The sequence below is a fragment of the Bufo gargarizans genome, chromosome 3 (genome assembly GCF_014858855.1).
Source record: "Bufo gargarizans isolate SCDJY-AF-19 chromosome 3, ASM1485885v1, whole genome shotgun sequence".
In the NCBI taxonomy this organism is placed as follows: Eukaryota; Metazoa; Chordata; class Amphibia; order Anura; family Bufonidae; genus Bufo; species Bufo gargarizans.
Genome location: NC_058082.1, coordinates 155,612,963 through 155,620,178, shown reverse-complemented (window position 1 = coordinate 155,620,178; position 7,216 = coordinate 155,612,963).

Sequence of the window (7,216 nt, the reverse complement as noted above, 5' to 3'; positions counted from 1 at the left end):
GGCTTCACGTCAGCCACCACTGCAACAGTCCATTTTCATAAATTTCATAAATTTAGGACAAATTTAAATCCTTAGAACGGCATTAGGCCCCACCATATATCGCTGTAAATTCTGGCGGCTACTGGGACCTGAGGTAGTTGGTACACTAGGACGTGTGGATGTGGCAGAACGGCCACGTCCTCTCCCAGCACCAGAGGGTCCACTAACACCACCACGACCATGTCCACGTCCGCGTCCCTTACTAGATGTTTTCCTCATTGTTATCGTTCACCACAACAACAAAAATATTATTTGGCCCAATGTATTGTATTCAAATTCAGCTGAATATAAATTTGAGGCCTAGTGACAGAATTAGACTTGGAAATGCACAGTAGCATGTGTGTGAAGTTATTCTGAATGACCCTGTGTGCACCTTGAATATTATATACCCTTTTAGGGATAGATTTCAAATAGCTCTGATACAGCAGAAACCACTAAATTATGAAATTGCTAAATTGGGAATTGTATTTCAACCCAGAAAAAAAATGTGCTTTGACGGACACTAAATAACTTGCCCAGCCAGAACAGTACAGCGGTAAAGACAGATTTAGCAGGATATAAATTTGAGGCCTAGTATTTAGGCGCTGGGTGACCGGTATGGATTTACTAACAGAATTAGACTTGGAAATGCACAGTAGCGTGTGTGTGAAGTTATTCTGAATGACCCTATGTGCACCTTGAATATTATATACCCTTTTAGGGATAGATTTCAAATAGCTCTGATATAGCAGAAACCACTAAATTATGAAATTGCTAAATTGGGAATTGTATTTCAACCCAGAACAAAAAATGTGCTTTGACGGACACTAAATAACTTGCCCAGCCACAACAGTACAGCGGTAACGACAGATTTAGCGGGATATAAATTTGAGGCCTAGTATTTAGGCGCTGGGTGACCGGTATGGATTTACTGACAGAATTAGACTTGGAAATGCACAGTAGCGTGTGTGTGAAGTTATTCTGAATGACCCTGTGTGCACCTTGAATATTATATACCCTTTTAGGGATAGATTTCAAATAGCTCTGATACAGCAGAAACCACTAAATTATGAAATTGCTAAATTGGGAATTGTATTTCAACCCAGAACAAAAAATGTGCTTTGACGGACACTAAATAACTTGCCCAGCCAGAACAGTACAGCGGTAAAGACAGATTTAGCAGGATATAAATTTGAGGCCTAGTATTTAGGCGCTGGGTGACCGGTATGGATTTACTGACAGAAGTAGACTTGGAAATGCACAGTAGCGTGTGTGTGAAGTTATTGTGAATGACCCTATGTGCACCTTGAATATTATATACCCTTTTAGGGATAGATTTCAAATAGCTCTGATATAGCAGAAACCACTAAATTATGAAATTGCTAAATTGGGAATTGTATTTCAACCCAGAACAAAAAATGTGCTTTGATGGACACTAAATAACTTGCCCAGCCACAACAGTACAGCGGTAATGACAGATTTAGCGGGATATAAATTTGAGGCCTAGTATTTAGGCGCTGGGTGACCGGTATGGATTTACTGACAGAATTAGACTTGGAAATGCACAGTAGCGTGTGTGTGAAGTTATTCTGAATGACCCTATGTGCACCTTGAATATTATATACCCTTTTAGGGATAGATTTCAAATAGCTCTGATATAGCAGAAACCACTAAATTATGAAATTGCTAAATTGGGAATTGTATTTCAACCCAGAACAAAAAATGTGCTTTGACGGACACTAAATAACTTGCCCAGCCACAACAGTACAGCGGTAACGACAGATTTAGCGGGATATAAATTTGAGGCCTAGTATTTAGGCGCTGGGTGACCGGTATGGATTTACTGACAGAATTAGACTTGGAAATGCACAGTAGCGTGTGTGTGAAGTTATTCTGAATGACCCTATGTGCACCTTGAATATTATATACCCTTTTAGGGATAGATTTCAAATAGCTCTGATATAGCAGAAACCACTAAATTATGAAATTGCTAAATTGGGAATTGTATTTCAACCCAGAACAAAAAATGTGCTTTGACGGACACTAAATAACTTGCCCAGCCACAACAGTACAGCGGTAACGACAGATTTAGCGGGATATAAATTTGAGGCCTAGTATTTAGGCGCTGGGTGACCGGTATGGATTTACTGACAGAATTAGACTTGGAAATGCACAGTAGCGTGTGTGTGAAGTTATTCTGAATGACCCTATGTGCACCTTGAATATTATATACCCTTTTAGGGATAGATTTCAAATAGCTCTGATATAGCAGAAACCACTAAATTATGAAATTGCTAAATTGGGAATTGTATTTCAACCCAGAACAAAAAATGTGCTTTGATGGACACTAAATAACTTTCCCAGCCACAACAGTACAGCGGTAACGACAGATTTAGCGGGATATAAATTTGAGGCCTAGTATTTAGGCGCTGGGTGACCGGTATGGATTTACTGACAGAATTAGACTGGGATATGGCCAAAACAGACTATTGCTGGTTAAATGCACTTGGTGTGACAGCTTGACCAACCACACTACTGAGGGTTAAATGCACTTGGTGACGGGCGCAGCTTGCCCCTGATGTAGTATATGGCCAAAAAATTAACAGACTATTGCTGGTTAAATGCACTTGGTGTGACAGCTTGACCAACCACACTACTGAGGGTTAAATGCACTTGGTGACGGGCGCAGCTTGCCCCTGATGTAGTATATGGCCAAAAAATTAACAGACTATTGCTGGTTAAATGCACTTGGTGTGACAGCTTCACCCTGATGTAGGCTTTAGCACACACCATTGAGGGTTAAATGCACTTGGTCGCAGCTTGTGCTGGTGCACCACAAGACACAAAATGGCCGCCGATCACCCCAGAAAAAAGTGACTGACAAACGGTCTGGGCAGCCTAAAAACAGTGAGCAATTGAATTTCAGCAGCACAATGATGCACAGCTGCAGATCGATCGATTAATCAAGTCCTTTGGAGGAGTTAATCTGCCTAATCTCGCCCTACTGTCGCAGCCGCAACCTCTCCCTACGCTAATCAGAGCAGAGTGACGGGCGGCGCTATGTGACTCCAGCTTAAATAGAGGCTGGGTCACATGGTGCTTTGGCCAATCACAGCCATGCCAATAGTAGGCATGGCTGTGACGGCCTCTTGGGGCAAGTAGTATGACGCTTGTTGATTGGCTGCTTTGCAGCCTTTCAAAAAGCGCCAAGAAAGCGTCACAAAAGCGCCAAGAAAGCGACGAACACCGAACCCGGACTTTTACGAAAATGTGACACGGACACCCCAAAATTCGGTACGAACCCGAACTATACAGTTCGAGTTCGCTCATCCCTATTCACCGCCAATCTCAAAGGACCGGTGGAGAATTATAACAATAACCTTTTTAACTAATATCAGCATATAAGGCAAAAATATCTTGGGTTACTTAATGCTTCCATAAAAATAAAAAAATACACACGGAGAGCAAAGAACAAGGTATGCAGTGAACCGCAAGGATTTCTACATCTATGAGGTAGTCAATATTACTCATGTCTCAGAGAAGAGTTCATTACAGACCCTCCTTTCTTACCAGGATACTCTCCAGCATCTCCACTTAATTACTTTAATAAATGGTACTCCACGATTGTAAAATCTTCCAGTTTATTACATTATGTTATATGCAGCAATACATATTCAACCCATTTCATGGTATCCTCCTTCCTCAGGAATAACTTCATCAATACATATGTCCATTTAAACCTTCATCACTTCTACTCCATACCTCTCTCCAACATACTGGAAGTGATATATCAGGGTTAATTATTACACTTATTACTGGAAATAATATATTTTACATTTTACATATCTCACCTAACATAGTTACCCTGAGAGTTAGAGAAGAGAAGGTAGAGAGGAGAAGAGAGCATCTTTAAGCATCTTTTAAGATACATTCCAAAGTTTCTTTCTTATATTCACTCCATTCATTTATGGAAAAAAATGAAACAACCGTTACTCTAACCCCTTGTTGACATGTACTTGAAATATGAAAAAGTTAAGGGGGTAAAAAAATTGTAAATTAGCATTTTTTTCAGTATTAAAACAAAATAAAAACTATATACATGTGGCATCACTGTAATCATACTAACCTGGAGAATTAAATTTTGGGCTTTAGGAAACCCACATTTGCTTCAAGAAAAAATGTGGCATCTGTTTATAAGAATACATTATATTGTGAAAGTAACAGTACTCCTGTTATAAATGCTAGCTTTTTAACATCAGCTTCCAGATTCCTCCAGAAAGCACTGAGGTATATGCAACTGGTAATCTACTACTTGTTTTTGTGTCAGTAATATGCCTTCCCATATGTGACATATTCAACAACATGCAAGAGTGGAGTTTTCATAAGGTATAATAGGTCCTCCCTTGATAATTGGCAAGGCGATACAGGTAGTACACTTCTACTGCTTTCCCATGATGAATCTGCAGGACAATCCATAGGAGTCATAAAGTAAAATAAATCCGAAAATTGCAGTTTGTGTAATTTTCAAATGTGCATAATTCATCTTATGCAAACCTAAATTTCAAATTCGATTTTTGCTCTATGTCCTATTATGCTCTTTTTAAGTAAATAATAAAGGACATTGTATGAAATGCAGCTTTGACAATTGCACAATTGTTATAGAAAAGTGAGAGTGGACTGGTTTGGCTTTGGGCTAAACTCTAAGGGCGTTATTCCTGCGCTCCCTTGGTATTTATCTTTTGATACCAACCGGACTGCTTTTGCAGCATTAAATCATTTTTTTATTTAAAAAAAGCTATATTTTGCATCACCATTTACTAACATCAATAACAATTTGATTGTTCTGCCATTGTTTTTTGTGGAACAGGCTGTAGTTTTTTATTGGTACCGTTTTAGGATACATATGATATTTATATCACTTTTTATTCCATTTTTTGGGGAGGTGGAGCAACAAAAACAGCAATAATACCAATTATGTGTAGTTTATTTTTTTAATTTTATAATCAATAATAAATGAGCAAATATGGGAAAAGCCATTTTTTTTTATAGAAATTATTATTTTTTTATTACATTTTTTATCAAGACCCTCTTGTAACGCCTCCAGCTGCTATGGCACAACCATCAGGATGCTGCCATCACAGCAAGGCAGCCCGATGGTGGAGAGAGAGAGCTCCCTACCTCTGTTAACGCTTTACTCCAGCAGTCGCTACTGACCATGGCATGTAAAGGGTTAAACGTACGGGATCAATGCAAGCACTGGCATCCGCTTGATTTTACAGATGACACCCCTTGCTGATGGTGGTGGCTCAGTTCCTGGCCCACCATCTTCACAGATAATAGTGCACAGAGGGGAGACTGCATGGCAGGCGACAAGAAGGGACATCAGGGTCACAGGCAGCATCAGTGGAACAGGGAGCATACCTGATTTCAGACTCTGTTCTCCAGATTCATTAATTGTGGAGATCAGAGCCTGAAACCAGAACTGCTATAGCAGCTGCGCTCTGATTGGTTAGTCTGTTAAGACTAACCAATCACAGTGATCACCGGCAAGGGACCACTCTGATTGGTTTCTTGCAAGCTGCTCCAAGCTATAAGACACAATTTTTTTTTCCTCCCAAAAGTGCTTCTATTACAGAAGCACTCACTAGGTATGCAGTAAACACAGGGAATGGTGAGTATAACAATTTTAGCACTTGCTGTACTCACTGCTCCCTGGTCTTCCACTGGGCGCATGAGCTGTCTTGACTGATACAGCATCAGGATGTAGTGTGCGCACTGATGCCATATGACCACCTGATGCTTTGCATAGGGCCTAGAGAAGACCAGGGAGCTATGACTGCAGGGGAGACAGCCAGACCTGTAGAGTAGCAGTTGGGAAAAAGAGGTAAGTTCATTTATTTATTTTAGCTCTGATGGGGATCTGATATGAGGGTCTGTTCTGAGGATCTGATATGGGGGTCTGTTCTGAGGATCTGATATGGGGGTCTGAACTTAGTATTTTATATACGGGTCTGATCTACAGATCTGATATGGGGATCTGATCTGAGGTCTTATGAAAAATATTTTCTTTTCTTATTTTCCTCCTCTAAAACATTGGTGCACCATATCATCATGTGCATCTAATAAAGTGAAAAATACGGTAATACATTTTGCTTTTCATGCCCCTTATATGTAGCAATAATGTTTGAATGCACCTGTTAGATAAAAAAAAAGAATTGTAATAAGTAAGAGAACTGCAACAGAAATGTGTTAAATAAAAGTGATTAAAATAATCTAGTATGGTGGAAAATTGCATATAAACTATCTCCTAATATTCTATAATCCTAATGGGCTCTATCCTTACAGGTAAAAAAAAAAAAAAAAGATTTATTCATCTTTCCCAACTTCATCCAGTACCATGTTGATAACTCCCAACTCTCAGAGTAATTCACCTGATCTTCTAAATAACACTACTGCTTAACTATCTCTACTGTCAAATCCTTAAATGGATTTTGGGGACTTTAATATTGATGACCTATCCTTAGTGGCATCTACAAACCTAAGGATATGTCACCAATATTAAAGACATGGAAAACCCACTTAAGGCTACTTTCACACTAGCATTAACATTTTCCGATATTGAGATCTGTCATAGGGTCTCAATACTGGAAAAAAAAAAACGCTTGAATTTTGTTCCCCTTAATTGTCAATGGGGACAACATGTAACTGAACAGAATGGAATGCTCCAAAATGCATTCTGTTTTCATACTGGAGAGCAAACCGCAGCATGCGGTTTGTTTTCCGTCCTGGGATGCGGGGTAAGACGGATCCATCATGACCCGCAATGCAAGTCAAATAAATCCATTTTTTCTGACACAATCTGACACAATAGAAAACAGATCCGTCCCCCATTGACTTTCAATAGAGTTCATGATGGATCCATCTTGGGTATGTTAAAGATAATACAACCAACACGTTCATAAGTAGTGTGAAAGTAGCCTATGTCTTCTCAAAATGAGCCTATTCTATTTCCTCCATCATGTTATTTACTTAAATATGATATATCCACCTCCTCTGTAACAACATAATACTTTATAGCAATTTGTGCTAGATTATCTCTTCTATGAGATCATATCAGATAGGCTACCATTCCCTCCCATCATTGGTCTGTATGTCTTTGAGTTACATATCTTATTTAAAGAATTGTCACTAGAAATGA